Below are 23326 nucleotides of genomic sequence, written 5' to 3'. Positions count from 1 at the left end.
CAACCCAGTCAACCCTTTTTAGAAAGTGTGCTAAAAAATCAACCCCTCCTGCGTCCGCGCATTGTACGCAAAGTTTCTAGCAGTTTTTTACCATCGGAGAAGGGGTGAAATTTCCCGAGTAACCCTTTTTTACCGTCAAAGGTTGGCACCCTTGTCGTCGAATATTGAAATTTGGTCACACTGGTGCGATCGAAATGGCATGCTAATGCGGAACAGAGATGGAGAGTAGGGTTAACCGATTGATGGTTAGCTAACTTTTGAAGGGGTTGCAAGCGGCTAAAAAATGATATCGTCCGTCAGTTCTGATTGGAAGGTTGAACGACACGAAGCCATTTTTTTCGCCCGGTAGAAATCTGTTGGTTGGTTGGAAAAGGTTTCTAGTTTAAAATTCAAATTGCGCATGTTTGCGTTCTGGCTCGGGCGTATTCAAATCGGAGATCGGTTCGGTATGCAAAATAGCTCGCCGGGAATTGGATACGTTTGTTCAGTCGTATGTTCAGCAGCGAAGGAATAACACTCAAAAGGATACGCGGTCGTTCTTGGATTATAATTGATTGGCGAATGAAAAGGTGACTATTTAAAAACATCCTCTTATAGCATGTATCTACAAAAACTAAGGTATTCAATCTCTGGTTACGGATGATAAGGTTCCTATCATAGTTGGCCACGGATTTTAGGTACGTTACAGAGTTGGATTGAGATTGCTTTTATAAACAACGATGAAGTTGTTGAATCAAATATACAGTAAATGATATTGAAATTTCACTTGTAATGGATGTAACGAAAACTTTTGTATTAAAAAAGTGTTCATATGTTTCTCAATAGTTCACGTTACAAGGTCTGAGTTCTGGAAATATGATTTTAATATAGTACGATACACTTCAGTACAAGAATGCTGTAACACTGGAGTACAAGAAACATTCGGATAATCAACAAAACATTTTTTTGGTTCATCTGACAGTATCTTGTTTCAGCCGCACTGTTCTGATTCGGATGTTCGAGCATATTGAATTCATTCATCTTGCTTACTCGAAACCCATAAACTGATACTCTTACGACCCTGAAAATGGTTATTGATTAACTCGAATAACCGGGCAGTAGGCTGGAAAAATGTGTCTTTCAGTGGATTAGTATTTGTATTGTTAATCTTTTTCCCCAAAAAGCAACGATTTTTTCGTGGTTCTCGGAAATAATATTATTTTGCAGTGACTGAAACTGAAATAACAGTGTAAAAAAAGTGAAAACCCGAAGATCCGTTTGTCTCTTGAATATCTAGGAATTCCGCAAAAAATCGACATCGTAACTTCAAACGTCACAAGCGCTGAATGTATGGTGAGATTTAAGTCAGAATTAACATCACTTGCCCCGATGACCTCCGGGATAAGTTCGAAAGAATTCAAGAAGAAAAGACACTCGAGAGAATGTGGTGGAGGGTTTCTCGGATACCCGGGTGCAGTTTTAAACAATGTATCACGAGCTGAAGTCAGCTGTGTTAACTACTCTCAACAGCCCAGTATTGAACAAATTCCTAGCGTAGCGGCTATGGAAGATCGACATTGCTAGGAGCGTTGAGCAAGCGACCGACCGAAACTTGTTAGAACAACACGTATTCTACAGTTGGTAGGACCGAGCGATCAACTACAGCCGCATTGCAGCAAGTCGCGTGGAGCAGCGTATCGTTCGCTGTTGCTATGAGCAACAGGTCAGAGTTTACAATTTTCGCATTCGTGAACAGAATAAGGCGATATTTCACCTACTTCGACCAGCAATAAAAAAGCAAACATACGATGTAACATTGTTTGCTCTCCAACTTTTCCCGACAAGACAGCATTGGATCTTATCTTTTCACGGTATAATATGAGATGATATTTTCGCGCCTAATGTAAAATTGCCGAATAACTAATGGTTTCGTAAAAATTCACAAAAATGAGTAGATCCTTAGAATGAAAATACTGCAATAATGTGGGGAAATAAATTCTATAATGTAATATATTAATGGTTTTTCTTGAACTTAATTTATCACGAGGTTCGAAGCAGCGAAATTATCACGCTTCCATACTGCATTGTCAGCAAATTCTCGCAATTTCTTGAAAGGTGAAAAGTTGGTCCGTGCCTACTAAGGATGAAAAAGCTGTGCGATAAACTGCTTGTCGTGAGAATGAGCGAATATTTTAACCTCTGCAACAGGTCAATTAACTGAGCGACTATCAGCGACGCCCTTTTTTGGTGCCAAGCAGACGTACTGCTCCTGCTGCGAGTTTCCTGTGTCTCATAGTGTTTTTAATTGTGTGATTTACTCATCTAATTCCCGTTGGAATTGAAGATAATTGAACCCAGAATTAGCATCCTGCACGGTGTTGTGTTAGTTTGTGAAATTATCGCGAGAAATCGATGCTATTCTGTACAATTAATGTTGTTCAGTTCGTTTTTCGGATCGGTTTTCCACCGCACTTGTATTTCTGGTGTGCCGCAATCTGCACTAGATCTATTGGCTACTTTAAATAAGCAGGGCCGTAGATAGAAAATACGGGCCCGGGGGGTCCAACGTACGGGCCCCCACTACTGTATATTGCCCGTGCATCACAAAGTTAAAGTTTGAAATCCATTGTATTTACTGATATTATGTACCTTTATTACACTGAAATTATATTGTTCTGTACCAGTTTTTTGCTCTAGTTGTTTGTAGTGCCAATGACGGTAAAAACGGAGGGCTGTTAATACTCTATAGTATTTTGAATACGTCTTCGTATGTTTTGGTGACTTTGAAGAGGAATTTTTCGTCAATAGCATTAGTAAAAGTAAAGAAATGGAAAGATTAAAAATGTAGTACATAATTGCAAAAATTATAAACATTATCTAAACAAAAAAAAAATCCCTTTGTTCAATTGTACAAAAAACAAAATAAAGGGAAAACTTTATATTGAAAGTGTGTACAGAAAAACTAAAAATCGCAGAATCAACCACATAAACAAATTAAAGTCAATTATCAAAAAATGTATAATCGAAAACAAAAACCAAAACAAAACCTGTAAGAATCGATAAAAGAAAACAGGAAACTAGACAATCAAATTGCAAAGATTAAAGAAGTCGACATTGTTGAACAAATGGTGAAAATTATAAAAAAACGGCAGATGTTGAAATTTTTTGAGAATCAATGAAAATGAAAAAAAAAAACCGATTTAATCCACCTAGCAGTGAGATGAGACATTTCTTACACATATCACTGTTGGATCATTCATTAGTTTGCAGAACTCATGCGAAGTAGTAAATCAAAATTATCAAATACACGAATCAAATTATATTAGCTTAATTAATGAAAATTTAGACTATATTTAGAAATAAGTATAAGATTAATAGAATGAATTGACTCAAACTAACAAATTGAATTAAATAAATAAATGGAATGACTGAACCTGAAATGAATAAAATTAAAGATATGAACAAAATGAATTAAATGAATAAAATGAACCAAATTAATCAAATTAAATGAATCAAGTGAAGCAAATGAATCAAAAGAATTAAATGAATCAATTTAATTTAAGGGTTCAAATGAATAAAATGAATGGAATGAACTAAGGAACTAAAACGAATAAAGAATAAATTAAATGAATAAATGAATAAATGAAACAAACGAACCAAATAAATAAAATGAAGTGAATTGACAAAATGAATAAAAAAGAAGAAAATGCATTGATTGAAATGATAAATTAATCGATGTTGTAAGGTTATAAATTAATAGAAAAAATAAATTGTGTCAGAAGCATTATTTGGATGAAATGAATAAAACTGAAAAAATAGTCAGGTTAATAAAATGTTCTTCATTTTAAACAAAATGTATGAAATGAATGAAAACAGGGAATAAAATAAGTGAAATGAATGATATGACTAAAATGCACGAAATGAATAAACTGATCAGAGTGAATCCAAATGATAAAACGAATAAAGTATATTAAGTGAACGCTGATTAACAAAATTAATAAAAAGATGCTGAATGAAACAATTAATTAAAATGCAATGATCATTTAAAGTTAAAGTTAAAAAACATTTTTGAATAAAATAAGAAAATAGATAATCCAGATTGTACGAATTTGAGAACCATTACATCAGAAAGTTATGAAATGATTTTGAAAATTGTATCTTCCGCGGAAAGGCTAATTAATATACAATGGGATTTCTAGGGCTTCTATCCTTTTTTTGTTTTAGTCTTTTCGTTTTTACGCTTCTTTACTTGACGGCGTCGTTTTAAGATTATTTAGTGTTTCAATATTATTGATAGACCTTAATTAGTTATCAGGAACCTGGAACGTTCAATTTGCTTTGGAAATCAAAGTTTACTTTTTGGTCATATATTCCCGAAAAATATTGTGCAGAATAGAATTTGCTGGTCCAGTAATTTAACGCGCAGTTGAATATAGTAAAGTGAGACAAGGTCACATGACACATTCTTTCGTGACGTTTACAACGATTTGACGAATCATCATTCGACAAATATGTCATAACTTTATCAAATTAACGCCTACATCAAAACTTATTACAGATTCGGAAAGTAGACAAAATCTCACGAAAGCCCTTTGAACAGAGAGCAAAAGATGGAGAATGCAATTTGTAAAAGAGACAAGTAGATATTTCAAAGTTTTCATTTGAATTAAAAAAAATAGTGTGAAGTGTCTAGGCTATGTCGATAGCATAAAAGGCGTGCATTCAGTTGATTATAATGCAGTCTCTTTCCAGTCATCTTTATAGCTTGCATATTGTTTCGTTCGGAATTCTCGTTGAGGAAATATGGATAAATAAGCCCTGTACAATCCAATACTGTGAAAAAGAAATGGTTCAAACTGTCAGGATGGCAAAAATGTAGTCAGATCAACTATCTGTCCAATGCATAAACTCTGATTGCAATCCTCGCTAATTTACTTGTACAATATGGAAAACTCGAACGAAACGTGTGCTGAATTATCCAATGCCTCACTACTAATTGTGACTTCCATTGAAACTTCAATTGAAGTGTACTCAGTATAGAGCAGATATGGACGAGGATAAGTTAGAAGACACCTTGTACTTGCATCCCCCATTGAGAGTGGGGACTTTAGGAGACTTCTTTTCCCGGATCTAATTCGTGGATATTTTTGGGCTTTGATCCGTTATTTTTCATGAAAGCTCATACCAATATAAAGTATGTGCATTTTCAATAATTTCATCACAAAAAGGTGTTCTCAGTTTTCACATGACATATTTGAGCATATGTTTTATTCAAAATTCAATAGAGATACGAAGAGTTGAAATATCGCACGTGGAATGTCCCACCTCCCAGTTAAGCCACATATTTTTCTGAGATAGCCATGAATTTCCTTTATTATAGTGTTTATACAAGCTTTGAATGAAACAGAAATAAATTTGAGTTGATGTAGTTTTCGATGGTCACCTGTCTACCCATAGTGCAACGTTTCGAAATACCAATTCCACCTTGAAAATAGTTATAGTTTTCCCATAAGGCAAATATTTTGCAAATTTTCTCGGACTACAAATATTTTATTTGACATGTAGGATGTATTATTAAACTTGTTTCCGCGAGTCTCTTGTACACTAAAATGCAAAGAAAATAATAGGGTAACAGACAAAAAATAGTTTTGTTTTCTCAAACCTTCACAATTACATCGCACACATGAAATTAGCTTGAATATTAATAAAGATTAGCAGAGAATCTTATCACACAACTTAGAAATGGATAGAGAAATAGCAAGATAGGTGTGAGTCGTGACAGTTGTTACCAACATGAAGAAAGAGAGAGAGTGAAAGAGAGAGTGAGATAGATATGGGGAGGGCATGTGAGGCCATGCCAGACCTTATTTTTATAGGTATATTATGCGATATATTGATTCCTTACATCCTTATTATAAATAATGTAAGTAGTAATTTTTGCGCCATAACCAATATAATCTAAATTTTGCAAAGAGCTAAATTTTTGCTAGAGTTTTGGGATTCAAAAATACAGTTTCTTTCGGTGATGCCACGAGTATAATTGTATGAGAAGTCTTATCTCACTACTAGGTGAATTACTTGATGATCTGTATAGTTATATACCATCCAATATTTACTTTACGATTGAACGCAACGCCTAATCCAAGGGATAAATACAGGAACTCTAGAAAAAAAATCACTATGAACGCATTATTTTGTTTTTGTAGTGAACTTACAAATTGATTTTTGAGAAATAGTTCAATTATTATATAGGTAATTCACAAAATGTTTTCAAAATCGAATTCCTTGAATCACGTAGATGTATTTTCATACCCTGATGTTCAAAATCGGTTTAGTTTTGCCCCTAAAACACCAGTAAAGCAATACTCTATATGAAACGGTCTCCTTTTTAATTAGTGAAAATTGGTGAGCGAGGAATACAAATACAAAATGTTTAATATCTCCGCCGCTCGTGAGCGGATTTTGACAATATATAGCTTAATAGAAAGGTATTTTTACAAGGTTTCTAATTATGTGCAGTTTGTTGGTTGCTTTGTTTGAAAGTTATTTACTAAAAACCTGCAATGTTTTGACAAAATGACCTATATCTCAGAAAGTAAACAACATATCGAAAAACAAAAATAATAGTGTCAAAAGGCCTTTCATTTGAAACGAGTTTCATTAAGATCGGTTCAGCCATTGCTGAGATAATTACATGACATTTTGTACATACATACATACACACATACACACACACACACACACACACACACATACAGACATTGTCTCAATTTGTCGAGCTGAGTCGATTGGTATATGAAACTCGGCCCTCCGGGCCTCGGAAAAAGTTTTCAAAGTTTGAGCGAATCCTATACATTTCTTTTGTAAGAAATGTAAAACAACTAAAAAAATACGAACATTGATATAAAATAAAAATGCATGAAACTGAAAAGCTCGAAAATAATAAAATATATTCAACATTAAAAACAAAAAATATTTAAAGCGATAGAAAAAGTGAATAAAGCGTTAAGAATGCATAAAAGTAGAGGAATAGATATAAAAGACAAAAATAAAATAAACATGAAGAAATTAAAAAAATGAATTGAACAAAAAACGGACAAAATGGAAAACAAAAAATAGTATGAAACTAAAATGGTACACAAAATTGAAAAAATAACAAGAAGAAATTGAAAAAATAGATTAGATTATTTAAAGAATGGAAAACAACATTAGAAATGAAACTTGACAGAAATTCAAACAACAGCCTAAATGTAAAACGAAGAAAAAATGCGCGTAATGGCATAAAAAATCTAATGTTTTCTAGAAAAATAAAAAAAATGAAAAAACAAACCTGTTGGAAAATGGCCAACAGAAAAAAAGCACTTTCAAAATAGGTTATATGGAAAAATGAAGAATAACAAAAATGAACAAAATGAAAGATTAAGGAACATGTGTTAAAAAAGAAATATAATAAATTAGCAATGAGAAAAAATAAACCTACGGAAAACGGAAAGCTAAAAACTAGAAAACATGCACCAAAATACGAGAAATGTAGATAAAGGGACAATGAGACATTTTGAAATGAATTTAAAAAAGGAAAAATGCAAAAATATATAGAGAAAAAAGAAAATAGAAAAAGGGAATGATAAGAATGAATGGAACTAAAAGACTAATTTTAAAAGTTTGACGTAATGACAAAGAAAAAAATAAAAAAGCAGGGTATTAAAATATGAAACGACAGGAAAAATAAAATAGAATGGAAAAATTGCAAATAAAATGGAAAAACTCAGCAATGACTATAAATTAAGGTATGGTATATTACCAAGCCAATCTGCATTAACGAAAAGAACATTGAATGTTGAACGAAGCAAAACTACCATATTTACAACCGACACGCTATTTGATCGGTACCCGGAAAGTTGCTTAGAGTTGTAGTTTGGTATGTATACTCGTTTCTTCAACAATAGTCAGATCTCGAAGCAATACCCAAGTAGCAATTTTTGTTGCGGCATCTTGTTCACAAAACCAGTTTGGAACAAAAAACCCAAACATTTTTGTTGTAAACTGGTCATGAAGTGGTGCCGAACTAAAATTGCTGCTGGGTAACGATTCTATGGATCGTCGAAAAAGTTTGTTCGGCTATGTCAGCAAACTATATTTCTCGAAGAAATGCGTGCATTTCTGTACATTTTGCAGTACGTTGCTTTTGTGGCTTTTTTTATAGATATTCCGGTTGTCCCTCCTCCCACGTGATGAATTCCAAATGCTTTCACCAATTTTCGTATAGTTACACCCTTTTTATTTGTCCGTATATCCAAAACCTTAATTTTCACTTCTCTTTTAATGCACGACAATTTGGAAACGAATAAAATTCAAACCTTACAATACAGTAAACAAACGAGTGATGACAGTTAAACGCACAGCATGCTGTGATGAGCACAATTAAACCACAACACTTGCATCGTTAAACCCGATTAGACATTTTACATCAGCATCCGTGAACGGAAAAGAACGTCTACGTCACGTTACCGTTTAATCAGGATCAGTTGAATGTGTTTCTCGTGTGACCCGTACGCAAGTTCCGTACGTAAAAACATTCCGTGCCGTTGGTATTGTGTGTTAATGTCACCATTTAACTGCACTTAACTAATTTTGACGTTCCGTTGACGTGCTGTATCGTGAACGGAATTCATGTATCCCTGTTTTCAAACTTTGAAGAAGCTAATTTTGCTTGCGAAAAATTTCAAAAATCGTAGAGACCTTTATATTTTTTTTCACATTTTTAGCATCCGAAGACAGCTTAGCTATCAAATGTGGGACTGAGGGCTCCACCTCACTGTAGACTATTTTGTTTAAAATGAAAATCTTGGCAAATTGAATCAAAAATGGTCATATTTAACTTGAATATACTTTCAACTACGACTTTCGAGTACAGCTCACACCCACAGAAAACTCATTTTTAAGAATTAGTATGTGTAATGAATTATGACTATCGTTCGTTCCCGACAATGGTATTTTTGTTACTCATATCAACGAAGAAAATCTTTCGATTTCCCCCGTAGGTATGTACATTTCCAATTTGGGGTGATTAGCAGTGAAAAGTGTCAGTTTTCAATTCGACAGGGCTTCAACGATCCACCGAATGATTGACAGCTATTAGAGTCCACTGCAGAACACTCATGAACAAAGCAAGCCGTTTCGAGAGTAGGTTACCTATTACACATTTGGAATGCGTTCTTGCGTACAGGATTTCCACCGAATGAGAATTCAAGAAATCCACCCGGCATCGAAGTTGGCCGAGTCGAATATTCGGATACCGTGTGTTGTGTTGTGTTGCAAAAAAAAAATGCTCAAGTGGTCATTGTTGAAAAAGAAAAATCAAAGAATCGGATCGTAATTAGAAAATTGGAAATGTGATTCTGATAACGGCAAGGGAATGTGTGTATAGCGCAAAAATAAAAGTGCTGAGGGGGATATTTGCCAACAAAAGAAAAAGACCGGCGTCATTTTTGTGTCCAAGTGGAATTTGTAATAAGAAGGAAAATGTGAAGACGAAATCCATGTTAGTTAAATTTATTTAGTTATTTTGTGTCCTTTTTTTTGCTGTGCTAGCCACCCACCCACTTCCACCCACCTGCCTGCCAAACCACCCGACTAGGGCTAAGTTGTTCGAGTGTGCTAAAAGTTAAATGTGAAATTGAAATTGGAATAACGATGTCTGATAAGAGAGCCGAACAGAATTGGATCCGAATGTGTGGCGGGACAGGAAAATGCCGGTGACGAGTGGACGTGCGACGTGGGTTGGCCGCCCTCGGTACACAAAGGAGCCAGTCGGAAAGCCATCATCGCAGGATAAGAATGAGCTGAAATTGGTTCCGAAAATGGAAACGGTCAAATGAAAAACTCTTCAAATCAAATTGAAAGATTTCCATCCATCCTGCCCTCAGATTTTGCTTGCCCGTCCGTCATTTGCCACCGGGGCGACCGGCAGTCAGTCGTCGTTGGAGTAGTGGACAGTACGTCTGTTTCCTACTTCTCCGTGCCGTGCGCTGGCGGGGACTTGATGGGGGATCGGGACCACTGCTTCAGGGGACTATTTTATATTGGATTCGGACCAGGGCCAAGGACTCTGGCGATGACTTTTAGAAGTTTCTACTTGATTTATTGTGTGTTTGGTGGAATAGTAAATTTAATGCTGATTTGGGTGCCTGGGGTTCGGTGGCGGTGATGTGGATGCGGAACGGAATTAGGACAAGAGGATTTTTTCCATGAAAAGCTAGATTGTTTTCAATTAGCAAAAGCATACTAGAAATACTTTTTCACAAGTTAAGGTTAATGTTTCAGCATATGGCATCCTTCTTGGCTAATGAATCATGTGCCCAGTTCACAACAAATCGGCCAAGAGCGATGATTCTTAATTTGTGAATAATTTAAAGATACTAAAAGAAAGAGAATACGCTCAAATTTATCAAAATAGAGTACAACATTGTTAGCGTCATGATTTTAGTTCACGTGCGTTAAAAATGAACGTTCTCTGAACACTATTCACGGTCCTGTTTTCGTAACGTAAAAACGTAACTGTCCCAAAATTCGTTCTATGCTATTCACAAATTTGGGGACTCGCAATTTTTCGTACAAACGACAGGGGAACATTTTCCACTTTTATCTCTTTCTAACCACAAATTTCAACACCGTCCCGGTCCACCCACGAAATGGCACACGATGAACAACCTGAATAAGACAACCAATTCCTGATTACGAAGTGGAGTGGAGACTGACGACGTTCGTTCGTCCGTTTATTTGCTCACTCTTATCGTGATTTTTTGGAAAGTGCTTAATGAATTTCCTCGTTTTTCATCCGCACGTTCGTATTGGATTTCTTTTCAAAATGGAAAACCGATCCCAATTTCGAACGACACACTGATGGTCACTAGCAAGGAAAAGTCCCATTAGTAGATGGGCAGCATCGCCGTCGTTGAAATCCGGTTCGTTCACATTGGAACGAAACTGACATGCTCGAATTACGCTGAATTCGATTCTTCTGATTTGAAATTGAACTCGCTAATTCGGAGGGTACAGAACAGGATTTTGCTTTATCCAGACTATGCGAAAATTTCGCTCCGGCAGGCCTGTAAGCAAAACCGAACGAGCATGAAAATAGGATTTATTATCATAAACCTCAGGGGTTAACCTCCTCGAGCGAATCGTGGCCGTTTGTATTGTCCATCTAATGTTGGCGATTTACAAAAAAATAAAAAGTAGGGAAAACTTGTCAATTTTCCATGACAATGGACTAAATTTGAAAACATAATCATAATACATGGCTATAAAACTTTGAAGGGGGGATCCGACGTGCGTTCGCAAAATAATGTTTCAAATGTAAAAAAATTGCGACCGAAATCAAATTCATAGGAAATGTTGCGTGGGATCAATATTATTCTTCCATTTCGAATGGTCTGTGTCACCGGGGGAATCACCGAATCTGATTTCCCCGAGTGGGAAGAAAATGTAAAGTGAAGCACGATAAAATGCGAAATACCGGAGGGGTGCGTTTGCGTTTTGTGCCGGGGGTTTATCACATTGTATTTATTTTTTCAAGCATTAGAAAAACATGTCCTCTAAATTATGTACATGTTTTTGCATCCTCGAGAAGTTATGCGATGGACAAGTCGATTTGGTGCGTAAGGATTTTATAGGAATGGAGACTTTAAAGTATTAGTGAGATTGCTCTGGATTCGGATCAGATGAAATTGATGAAAAATATAGCAAAATATATAAATATGTATTTGAGATATAGTCGAACTCATGTTACAAAGTTTCAAAGTTATTGTATCCAACGGATCACGTTTCAAAATCGCTTAGCATCATGCATCTTGTTAGACAACTAACTATATAACTGTGCATTGCAAAACGCACACGGAAAAGAAATTCGTGAAAAAATCGCGATTTCATTAACTGGTTTATGAGATCAAACTCCTGAAATCATGAGTAATAAACCTCGTATCCATGAAACTATTAGTATTTATAAAAATCGAGCTATTGTGATTGTTTCCTAGTTTTTGTTTTGATTCTTGTTCATAATTTGGCGATTAATAATAATTATACCAACTGAGAGTCAGTTTGGCTTGTTCGATCTTGATAACTGCACGTTTACCTACAGTTTTTCAACAGCAACAGTCTTTCTCAAGACCTTCTACTTTTTGTGCTCAAAAAAAGAAATATGTAATTCTTCCAACATGTCTGGGTCCTCTCAGAAAGGCCGTGTGCCAAACATTTAAAAGAAACAAAAAAGGGTATCTTCTCCACCCGAAAATCCAATAAATTGTAGCAACTCATTCAATGTTTTATCCGAATGTGAAGCTGAAAAAAAATGTAAATTTTCTAGCATTGTGCGTAATGCCAATGAGAAGAGATAGCAATCTGCTCCGCCGATAGCAATGATGATCTATCTCCGACTTCAGAGCCTTTCGAACTGAACTTTCGATGTTCATTACGGACATGAAAGCATCTTTTCACATTGGTTGAAGAGGAGAATGTCGAGTTACAGCGGATGGATTGATTGGCCACAAACGACTAGTCCAGTATCTTACGGCGAGAAGTTATATAAATTTTATTCATAAAATTTCAAGACAAATAGACCATTCAAGGCTGTGTTGAAAGGGTTACCGCAAGGCCAAAGTTCGGACGAAATATCAAGCGAATTGAAAAATTCACTTGGCTTTTCTCCTTCACAAGTTATTCTTATGAAGAGAAAGGCTAACGGCACTAATACGTCAGCATGCTCTGAAGCCGAATTCACTTATATTGAGAACAATTTTAACCATGATTTACAAAATAAAGCTGACAAATACGGCATTTCAAAATTTAAGATTTTATAGATGCTAGGATTTTTTTCAGTACCAACAACACAGTCAAAATTTATTACTCCTATTATTGACGACCTATTATAATCAGCTTCTGATTCGCTTGAAGAATGTTCGAAGACGTCAATATCAAGATTGTCGTTTGTGAAATGGTGTCGGGCCATTAGGCCGAAAGCCGTTAGGCCGAATGCTGCAAGGCCGAACGCCATTAGGCCGAATGGGTCATTAGGCCGAATGGATCATTAGGCCGAATGGGTCATTAGGCCGAATGGGTCATTAGGCCGAAAGGGTCATTGGCCGAATGGTTCGTTAGGCCGAAAGGGTTATTAGGCCGAATGGGGCAGTAGGGCCGAGTTTCCCATGGCTCAAAAATTACTAACTCATGTTGTACTAGAGGGTCCCTCGAAATGTCGAACAGAAGACGCGTTGATATTCGAAGGTCCTTTGCTTTTCTTTGGAGTGCTGTATATTCCTTTGCGTCGGAAGCGGCGGCCTCTCGCAAGCAAACCTGTGATCCACTCGTTTGCCCGGATTACTCAAACATAGGGGCTTAAATTAGTTTAAGTCCGACGGAGCGGAGCGATGTCGGACAGCTCTTGACATAAAGCGATGTGGCGTAGCCACATTAGGCGTCGCCATTATTTATTTGTTCCATTAAGGCAACGAGAAAGGTGTTGTAAATATTCTAAACATTATTATTATTATTAATCGGCCTAATCACCCATTTGGCCTAATGACCCATTCGGCTTTACGACCCATTCGGCCTAATCACCCATTCGGCCTAATGACCCATTCGACCTAATGACCCATTCGGCCTAATCACCCATTCGACCTAATGACCCATTCGGCCTAATGACTCATTCGGCCTAATGACTCATTCGGCCTAATGACCCATTCGGCCAAATGGTCTTCGGCCTAATGACCCTTTCGGCCTAATGGCAGTCGGCCTAACGGCATTCGGCCGAACGACATTCGGCCTACTGGCTTTCGGCCTAATGACCCAGCACCATGCAAAAGTTGAAAAATATGAAAGCTCCATGTTATGATGGAATTTTCAACATTCTTCTTAAAAACCGATTTAATCCACCTAGCAGTGAGATGAGACATTTCTTACACATTTCATTATTGGATTAGTTTGCAGAACTCACGAGAAGTAGGCACCCAATTAGAGGTGGGATGAAAACAGTTTCTAGCCTTGCACGAATAAAATCTCGAATAAACTGAATAAATTATAGAAATCAACAAAACGTCCGAAATAAAAAAGTAAAGTAAAAAATGAAATAATAGGCTTGTAAATTCATAAAATAAGTAGAAAAATTCATATAAATCAAAATTATAAAATACGCGAATCAAATTAGATTAGGTTATTAAATAAAAATTAAGATTATATTTAGAAATAGTTATAAGATTAATAAAATAAATTGACTCATACTAACAAATTGATTGAAATATAACGAATGACTGAACATGAAATGCATAAAATTAAAGATAAAAATAAAATGAATCAAATGAATCAAATGAATCAAATGATTCAAATGAATCACATGAATCACATGAATCAAATGAATCAAATGAATCAAATTGATTTAATTCATCCATTGAATACAATGAATCAAATTAATGAAATGGATCAAATGAATAAAAAGAATGGATGAACAAAATGAATAAAGTAAAAAATAAATGAAATGTATAAATAAAACAAACGAATCAAATAAACAAAATGAACTGAAGTGATAAAATGAATAAAATGAAGGAAATGAGCAGAATAAAATACATTGATTAAAATGAAAAATTAAACAATGGTAAAAGGTTATAAATCAATATAAAGAAATAAATTGAATCAAATAAATTATTTGGATGAAGTGATTAAAACTGAAAAAGTAGTCAGATTATTAAAATGAAGAAACTGAACAAAATGAATAAAATGCATACAATGAAAACAATGAATAAAATAAGTTAAATGAATGATATGAGTAAAATGCACAAAAAGAATAAACTGATCAGAGTGAATCCAAAGAATGAAACGAATAAAATAAGTAAAATGAACGGAGATGAACAAAACGAATAAAAATATGCTGAATGAAATAATTAATTGAAATGAAATTGTCATATATTTGAAGCTAAAAACATTTTTGAATAAAGAAAATGAATAAATTGGATTGTATGAATTTGAGAACCATTGCATCAGAAAGTTTTGAAATGTTTTTGAAAATACCATCTTCTGAGAAAAGGCTAATAAATTTGCAATGGACTTTCTAGGGCTTCCATTTTTTTTGGTTTTATTCTTTTTGCTTTTATGCTTCTTTACTTGACGCGTTGTTTGAAGATTTTCTGGTGTTTCTACTTTATTGTTGGACCTTAATTAGTTATCAGGAACCTGGAACGTTCAATTTGATTTGGAATTCGAAGTTTACTTTTTGGTCACATATTCCCGAAAAAAAGGTTTATGTACAGAATAGAATTTACTGGTCCAGTATTTTAACGCGCAATTGAATATAGTAAAGTGAGACAAGGACACATATGCTTTCAAGCCCCTTGAACAGAGAACGACAGGGAGAATGCGATTCGTGAATGAGACAGGTAGATATTTAAAAGTTTTTATTTGCATTGAAGTAAATAGTGTGAAATGTCGATAGCATAAAAGCCATGCATTCAGTTGATTGCAATGCAGTCTCTTTCCATTCATCCTTATAGCTTTCATATTGTTTCGTTCGGAATTCTCGTGCAAGAAATATGGATAAATAAGTCCTATACAGACCAATACTGTGAAAAAAATGGTTCAAACTACTCAGTATATCCAGATATGGACGACGATAAGTTAGAAGACACATTGTAGTTACACCCCCCCCCCCCCCCCCCATCGAGAGGTGATACTTTGGGTGACTTCTTTTTCTGGATTTAATTTGTGGATATTTTTGGTCTTTGATTCGTTATTTCTCATGAAAGTTCGTACCAATATAACGAATGTGCAGCTGATACAACTCATGGTTCATTCGTCTGCGCCACGTTCCGTCTTCCATCTGCACGCCACCATAGATGGTACGCAACACCTTTCGTTTGAAAACTCCAACGGCGCGTTGGTCCTCCACGAGCATAGTCCAGCTATCGTGGCCGTAGAGGACCACCGATTTAATCAGCGTCTTGTAGATAATCAACTTCGTGCGGCGGCGAATTTTGTTCAACCGGAGCGTCCTCCGGAGTCCAAAGTAGGCACGATTTCCCGCCAAGATCCGTCTTTGAATTTCTCTGCTGTTATCATTATCGTCGGTTACCAGTGAGCCCAAATACATGAATTCGTCGACCATCTCGATTTCGTCACCGTCAATCCGAACTCGGGTGGGAGGTTCACAATGTCGTCTCTAGAACCTCTTCCTTTCATGTATTTTGTCTTCGAAACGTTGATTGCAAGACCAATCCTGCTGGCTTCAGCTTTCAGTCTTTGAGCATATATTTCATTCAAAATTCAATAGAGATACGAATAGTTTGAATACCGCACGTGGAATGTCTCATTTGAAAATTTTCATCGTCAAACTTTCATATTACCCAGTTAAGCCAAACATTTTTCGGATATAGCCATGAATTTCCTTAATTATAGTGTAGATACATGCTTTGAATACAATTGAATTAAAATTGAGTTGATGTAGCAGCAGACAAAAAATAGTTTTTTCTTAAACCTTCGCAATTACAATTAATAAATATTTCAGATTGGCAGAAGATCTTATTACACAACTTAGAAATGGATACAGAAATAGCTAGATAGATGCGATAGAAGAGATAGACAGAGAGATAAGGAGAGAGAGAGAGAGAGAGAGAGAGAGAGAGAGAGAGAGAGAGAGATGGGTGGGGGCGTGTGAGGAATGGCAAATGATGGTTAATGCAGTGACATTATTTTTATAGGTATATTATTATGATATATTGATTTCTTTCATTCTTGTCATAATTAATGTGAGTAGTAAAAGGAAAAGAGCTAAATTTTCGCTAGACTTTTGGGCTTCAAACATACAGTTGCTTTCGGTGACGCCACGAGTATAATTATATGAGAAATCTTTTATCTCACTACTAGGTGAATTACTTGTTGATCTGTGTATTGATATACAATCCAACATTTCTCTCATGATTGAACGCAATGCCTAATCCAAGGAATAAATACTAGAAGTCACTGTTTCTTTATCAACACATTATTTTGTCTTTGAAGTGAACTTATATATTGATTTTTGAGAAATAGTTAATTTATTATAAAGGTAATTCACAAAATGTTCTCAACATCAAATTCCTTGAATCACGTAGACGTGTTTTCATACCCCGATATTCAAAATCGGTTTAGTTTTGCCCCTAAAACACCAGTAAAGCAATACTCTATATGAAACAATCTCATTTTTAATTAGTGGAAATTGGTAAGCGAGGAGTAAAAATACAAAATGTTTAATATCTCCGCCGCTCGTGCACGGATTTTGACAATCAGTAGCTTGTTAGAAAGGTATTTTAACAAGCTTTCTATAAATGTGAAGTTGTTGGACAATATTGTAATTTTCAAAAGTTATTCGCAAAAAACCTGCTGTGTTTTGACAAAATCGCCCATATCTCAGAAAGTAAACAACATATCGAAAATCAAAAATAATAGTGTCAAATGGCAACGTTAGGCCTTTCATTTGAAACTAATTTCATTAAGATCGGTTCAGCCATTGCTGAGATAATTACATGACATTTTGTACATACATACATACACACATACACACACACACACACACATACAGACATTGTCTCAATTTGTCGAGCTGAGTCGATTGGTATATGAGACTCGGCCCTCCGGGCCTCGGAAAAAGTTTTCAAAGTTTGAGCGAATCCTATACATTTCTTTTGTAAGAAATGTAAAAATTTTCATGAAAGCAATATCCACAACTCTTCTAAAGACATTAGCTCATTTCTTTTACCAAAAACAAATTGATAAGAAAAATCTCACTTATAGGAGGATTAATAATAAAAATCATACCAGCAAATGACAGACCTTGCAATTTTTGATAACTAATCCGAAAACACTATTGACGTAAACTCAACCGTTTCCATGCTAACAACCATTCACCATTTGAAACACTTTATTTTTCAAAAATTGCAAATGAAATTTAGAAAATGCACGAGGTAAGCCGTTGTTGTAATATAGAAAGTTGTCCTTGTTGATAATTCAAACCTTTTTACGGCACATACCGAACTTTTTAGAATGATATTTCAAAGTTAGAGTAATGGACTGGCTTTAAAGAGTTCATACACAAACAACCAGCAATAATGTTGAAGATATTAAACACAAAGACTTAGTGTCTTCAGCAAAGTTATTGGCAAAACTCTATAACTTTGCTAAAGACGTGATTTTAATATATGCACTTGCAAGAAAGTTGGTATACATATCTCACATTTAGGGATAGCAATCATCAAAATAACAACACCATAACTACGTTAGGCATAATGGACGATTGGCTTAATTCACAAAAATATAAAAGTAATCGCAAGATTTTATTATATAGATGTCGTTTTTTCGGTTCAGAAAAAAACTACGCTTTGTTATACCATACATTCGTATGATTTTAGCGAGAGACTGCGAAATGAATAAAACAGCACGAGGTATTTATCTCTTTCAAGTGTAGATTTTTTTTTGTATTTTCTTTCACTTGGATGAGTTGGATGCTTTCTTGATTTAAGTGAATAGTTTTGATTCAAGCCTATTGGATGTATTAGCAATATAACTGTATCCAAGTCTAGAAAAATAAAGTAAAATAATGGACAAATATTAAGTTTTGGAGCTATGGAAACTTGCAGTATTATGGTCAGCATCCGCACTAGGTTAACGATGTTACGTTTGTGACGATACGGTAACTTGTTTCGGTAACTCGTCACAGTACACGAAAAAACTCTCTCTCGTATCAGTTTCCGTACTTCATCTTTAATCAAGAATCAAGAATATAATCATTGAACTGAATTCGTTGAATGAATAATAAAATACATAATTCTTTGTTTCATGAGCTTCAAGGCATATATTTTCTTCTTGGATAATTGCACCATGCATGTATTTAAGAACTAATCTAAGTTAATGTGCGTCATTCGTACCTGGATACAAATGATATTGTTTTTAAAATAGAGTGTGTTGAGCCAATTTCAGTTAAGTGCAATTTATGGGTCGTTGGTCGAAAAACTAGCGCAATCTGAGCTTCCGTATGCCAAGCATTCGATCTGCTTCCCACCCAAGGCCATCGCCATCGTGCGTTTCGACATCGTCTCTTCAACTTTCAACTTTTTGTCGGAATAGATTGGCGCCGGCTTGACGCTAAATCCCTAAAACTAAAACACATTTTGTGTTTCAATCGAACGACTGGTTAAACGCGATGTCCCGTCCGAGCAGAAGTTCTGTTTATGCCGATAAGACACAGTGAATCCGAAACTTGTCTTGGCTTAGCTTAGGGTGAAAAGAGAGGCTGAGAGCAAGAGTGGGGTAAAAATTCACTGCGAGCAAAAATTGTATACGTTTTATTAAGAGCAAAACCGGTTAAAGTACCATTCATCAGAAATGGGATAAAAAACCTTAGCGTAAAAATGGGTTAAAAAGATACACCACTTTTGCCCTGGGAGGAATAATATTCAATTTTTATCCTATGAATGGTTTCACAGATTATTCAATTCAATACAAACCATTATATATATGGCTGTTATTTGAAAATTGATGATTACCGCCATTTTGAAATCCAAGATGGCGACTTCCGGTTACCACAAAATAGTGAGAATCATCATCATTATCGAAGTCACTTGGGGTGGTCAGCAAACATCGGAAATTCAAATGAATGCGGCCGAATATGATTAATTTTCATTCAATAAATTTTAATATTTGTAACTCTGCATAGGACGACATGATATGAATAGATAACGTTTCGTGTACAAAGTGGCTCTGGGGCCAAGTTCTCGTTGGAGGTACCCTGGACTTGGCGATGAGCCCAGGTTTGTAACTCTTTTAAACTTGGAGTGTCCCATCTCGACCAGGAGAAAATACCTGGCCAATAACCCGAGCATACTATTTGCTGGTATCATACCAAAACCTGGTAATAATTGATTATTGATACCGCATTGAGGTATTAAGCTGGTATTGAACAAACATTCTTCGATACCTGCTTTATACCTCAATGAGGTAAAATACTTTATTTTAGTATTATTTATGCATTCCAGTTATTATTACAAATACGAAATAAATACCTTAATAAATACCTCCATACAGTTATTGGAAGGTTGAAAAGGTTTTGTTATTATTCAGGTATTATAATAACTCATTTCAATATCAAGTAGTTATTCGTAGTACATGTTTCAGTTATTATTTCAAGTATTTTACCTCTTACGCAAGGCTCCTCAATACCTTATTGAGGTGTTCAGTATTGGGCACAGTATTCCTGGTATTCTGAAGTTATTTTCTTCTGCTCGGGATGCCAGGACTGGCAAAGATAACAAAATACCAAAAAACCTTTGGGGGCTCCTCGCGATAAGCCCCACATACCTACGCCTGCGATCTTCCAAATAGGATAACCCTTCGGTGATAAAGTGAACCGTTCAGCACTTATTAATTTTTAAACACGGGGTGCCAAATGTGAAACTATAAACGCTCGTGTTTACGCGATCATGAATTGATTATGTCCGGAAGTCTCAACTCTCCGCCCAGCATAGATTCATGCGTTCAGCTGGACTAATAAAAAATAATGCCCACATCCACTAGACAATACGTTCTATGGCGCCATGACCGAAAACTAGTGATACTCATTCTCTTCTAGCATCTGAACCGAATACTGAAAGTTAAGTATCATTCACGGTCCACGCGATCATTCAAGAACACACGCGAAAATGTACATGGGCACACAGTTATAAAATCGAATGTATACAAGCGAAGTTACGCGCTAGCACCCGCGAGATGCAAAAACCAACATAATCGAATATGTTAACTTACAAACGCTCGAGCCCCTAGCCATGATACACATCTCACCCAGTGGAGTCTGCCCGTTCTTTAGAAATCCCTACAGAAGCATGTTGTCAGATGTCTTAATGATAAAAAAACGCATGAGGGACATCCGAAATATGGAACGTGTGTGCCAATAAATCATAAGAAGCGATATAGGCTTATCACCCTAGGTACATACAAAAAATATTTTAACAGGAGAAGTGGCTGTAACTTCTGTGGATATCTTTAAATATTTTTTAAAAACTTTGATAAATCAGTTAATCAAATCCAGTATCATGTAACGTATCTAAATGCAATTAGAAGAAGAGAAAAAATACAATTGTCACGGTATCATACACAGTGAAGACCCGATTTTATCAACCCCCAATTTTATCAACCCCCGATTTTATCTGCCCCGGATTTTATCAGCCATTTTGATCTGATTTTGTCAGCCTCATATGAAAATTGATAGTTAGTAGTTTGATGAGTTCTAGCAGACGAACCAAGTTGATGAGGGCTGGCGTTACACTTTTAGCACGAGTGGGTAGTAAGCATGGGGTGAGGGCAATAGAATAGGGATTTGTCTCATTTTCGCAATACACACGCTTGAATTACATTTACATTAAATCATTTGCAGTGTGTTTGTGTAAATGAAGTTGTTGTGCATCGATATTTTCAAATATGTGCCCGAGATACATACGTGGCAGATATCAAATTTATGAAAATGTCCAAAATTTCGAGTGGCAATTACCCACTCGGTTATTTTCGAGTGGGTAGTACTACCCATACTACCCACGCTACCCGCCGGCCCTGAAGTTGATCCAATCCTTTCTTTAGCTTACTTTTCTTATCTTAGAGATCGGAAATATGCAAAAATAAAAATTTTGTTATTTGTTTAAATTTTGCACTGTCAGACCCTCTTAAGGGAAACTTAAACTAAATAATCGGAAAGGTTTATGAGGCTTTATCTAGGGATTAAAGAAGAAATATATGTCCCGATTTTGTCAAAACGGGGTTATCAGCTTAAAATTTACCAAGGGGCTGATAAAAACGTGTCTTCACTGTAGTTATTTAAATAACCATAATATATAAAACCAAATTATTTCAAATGACCACCTCTTTTAAATGACATCCACATTGATGATGTGCCTCGCCTTTTTGGGGTATCCGAAAGTCGCCATCTTGGATTTTAAAGGACATCCATATTGATAATGACTCAAGATTTTGTGGTAACCAAAAGACGCCATTTTGGATTTTGAAATGGCGGTTATTATCAATTTTCGATGTCAGTGATCCCAAGCATCTTTCATAGTAAATTTCGAGAAGTCGACTGCAACAAGATGTTTTACACCGACGGGTCAAGCCTCGACGGCTCCACTGGCTTCGGTATATTCAATCAAAACCTCACCGCCTCATTCAAACTCAATGATCCTGCTTCAGTTTACGTCGCAGAACTTGCTGCTATTCAGTATACCCTTGGGATCATTGATACTTTGCCCACCGATCATTACTTTATTGTCTCGGATAGCCTCAGCTCAATCGAGGCTCTCCGTTCAATGAAACCTAGAAAGCACATTCCATATTTTCTGGGGAAAATCTGGGAGCGCCTGCGTGCTTTGTCTGCAAGATCGTACAAGATTACCTTAGTTTGGGTTCCCTCGCATTGCTCCATTCCAGGTAATGAAGAAGCGGACTCTTTAGCTAAGGCGGGCGCTTTGCAAGGTGACATATATGAAAGACCAATTAGCTTCAGCGAATTTTTCAGTATTACTCATCAGAGAACCCTCGAAAGTTGGCAAACATCATGGAGCAATGGTGAACTGGGAAGGTGGCTACATTCGATAATCCCTAAGGTATCGACGAAACCTTGGTTCAGGGGGATGGATGTGGGTCGGGATTTCATTCGCGTGATGTCTCGGCTCATGTCCAATCACTACACGCTGGACGCACATCTCCGGCGTATTGGGCTCGTGGATAGCGGTATCTGCGCTTGTGGCAACGGTTATCACGAAATCGAACATGTTGTCTGGGCATGCGCCGAGTACTGTTCTGCCAGATCTCAACTATTCGATTCCCTTCGGGCCCGAGGAAGATCACCCAATGTCCCGGTTCGAGATGTACTAGCAAGCCGCGATATTCTCTACATGTCCCTTATATACACGTTCCTCAAAACCATCAATATCCAAATTTAAATGCCCCTATCTTTTCTCTTATCATTCCCAGAAGTGCCCTCTTCCGCCTACCGTACCCCAACGGTGGTTTGATACGACTCCAAGACGAGACAAAACATCTGTCGAATGGACCAACAACACGAGATCTACAGTACAACATCACACGCGCAGCGCGGTGTGTTCCCGATCCGTATCTGAGCCGTACTACGAAATCGTCTGGAGGAACCCCTGCCGGCTCGAGGAAAACCGCCCGGCGTCCCAATACTTGATACATCCGTTCGAATCTGTAATCCTGGCCGTTGATTCCTGATGCCGGAAACTGAAGTTTATATCCCCCCCCCCCCCCCCGTTCAGTCTTGTCCACCCTCTCTCTC

The 23326-nt window shown here is 36.3% G+C and overlaps 1 long non-coding RNA gene across 2 annotated transcripts in view; it reads left to right on the top strand.

Annotated features, from left to right (window-relative positions):
* The first annotated feature begins 352 nt into the window (after positions 1-352).
* The window catches only part of LOC131681650 (uncharacterized), an 84964-nt gene continuing 61990 nt past the window's right edge, over positions 353-23326 (top strand). For both annotated transcript variants that reach the window (XR_009303963.1, XR_009303964.1), the window contains exon 1: positions 353-569. This is a non-coding gene — a long non-coding RNA (uncharacterized LOC131681650). The remainder of the gene's footprint in view (positions 570-23326) is intronic.

This window comes from Topomyia yanbarensis, chromosome 2 (assembly GCF_030247195.1).
Source record: "Topomyia yanbarensis strain Yona2022 chromosome 2, ASM3024719v1, whole genome shotgun sequence".
Taxonomy (NCBI): Eukaryota; Metazoa; Arthropoda; class Insecta; order Diptera; family Culicidae; genus Topomyia; species Topomyia yanbarensis.
Note: the sequence above shows the minus strand (reverse complement) of the source record. Positions and strands in the feature narration are given on the sequence as shown.